General features: G+C 47.6%; 1 non-coding gene across 1 annotated transcript; it reads right to left on the reverse strand.

Annotated features, from left to right (window-relative positions):
• Positions 1-332: 332 nt before the first annotated feature.
• On the reverse strand, positions 333-404 carry Trnar-ucu (transfer RNA arginine (anticodon UCU)). Its single transcript has one exon. It is a non-coding gene; the product is annotated as a tRNA-Arg (tRNA).
• Between the last annotated feature and the right edge of the window lie 1,140 nt (positions 405-1,544).

Genomic DNA, 1,544 nt, shown 5'->3' on the forward strand with positions numbered 1-1,544 from the left:
ACACGGGGAGAAGGGGACCTTCTTTTCAACCCCCGGGGCGTGAGGCGAACGTCTACCGCCTGTCATAAGCGCGTAACTGGCGGGAAACCCTCTTATGCTACCTTGGCCTCAAGGCTGCCAGAACCGAGGCCCTCGCTAAGCTTTCGCAGGATAATAATATGGTTAGGAAATGAGGGGCTCGTTAGGAAATACAGAAAGAAATGCCGGCAGTCTACAACGCCAAAGAAGACATAGGGGAATGGTTGGAATATTTTTTACCGTTAGTGAAATTATATTTTTTTTCTATTAATTGAAGCGAGAAAGAAAGAAAGAAAGAAAGAAAGAAAAACACGCGCCCAGAGTGGGGACCGAACCCACGCCTTTCGATTAGATGTCGAATGCCTTACCAATTAGGCTATCTGGGCGACTGTGTTCTGCTTCACTTTCTGGGGTATTTTATATTTACTACAACTGTATCTGATGCTTGAGGGTGGTAGCCAGCGCCACTCAGACTACACGGGGAGAAGGGGACCTTCTTTTCAACCCCCGGGGCGTGACGCGAACGTCTACCGCCTGTCATAAGCGCGTAACTGGCGGGAAACCCTCTTATGCTACCTTGGCATCAAGGCTGCCAGAACCGAGGCCCTCGCTAAGCTTTCGCAGGATAATAATATGGTTAGGAAATGAGGGGCTCCTTAGGAAATACAGAAAGAAATGCCGGCAGTCTACAACGCCAAAGAAGACATAGGTGAATGGTTGGAATATTTTTTACCGTTAGTGAAATTATATTTTTTTTCTCTTAATTGAAGCGAGAAAGAAAGAAAGAAAGAAAGTAAGAAAGAAAAACACGCGCCCAGAGTGGGAACCGAACCCACGATCTCGAATGCCTTACCAATTCGGCTATCTGGGCGACTGTGTTCTGCTTCACTTTCTGGGGTATTTTATATTTACTACAACTGTATCTGACGCTTGAGGGTGGTAGCCAGCGCCACTCAGATTACACGGGGAGAAGGGGACCTTCTTTTCAACCCCCGGGGCGTGACGCGAACGTCTACAGCCTGTCATAAGCGCGTAACTGGCGGGAAACCCTCTTATGCTACCTTGGCATCAAGGCTGCCAGAACCGAGGCCATCGCTAAGCTTTCGCAGGATAATAATATGGTTAGGAAATGAGGGGCTCGTTAGGAAATACAGAAAGAAATGCCGGCAGTCTACAACGCCAAAGAAGACATAGGGGAATGGTTAGACTATTTTTTACCGTTAGTGAAATTATATTTTTTTCTATTAATTGAAGCGAGAAAGAAAGAAAGAAAGAAAGAAAAACACGCGGCCAGAGTGGGGACCGAACCCACGCCTTTCGATTAGATCTCGAATGCCTTACCAATTCGGCTATCTGGGCCACTGTGTTCTGCTTCACTTTCTGGGGTATTTTATATTTACTACAACTGTATCTGACGCTTGAGGGTGGTAGCCAGCGCCACTCAGACTACACGGGGAGAAGGGGACCTTCTTTTCAACCCCCGGGGCGTGACGCGAACGTCTACAGCCTGTCATAAGCGCGTAACT

The sequence above is a fragment of the Haemaphysalis longicornis genome, unplaced genomic scaffold (assembly GCF_048455015.1).
Source record: "Haemaphysalis longicornis isolate Haplotype H1 unplaced genomic scaffold, Haemaphysalis longicornis Haplotype H1 scaffold_125, whole genome shotgun sequence".
In the NCBI taxonomy this organism is placed as follows: domain Eukaryota; kingdom Metazoa; phylum Arthropoda; class Arachnida; order Ixodida; family Ixodidae; genus Haemaphysalis; species Haemaphysalis longicornis.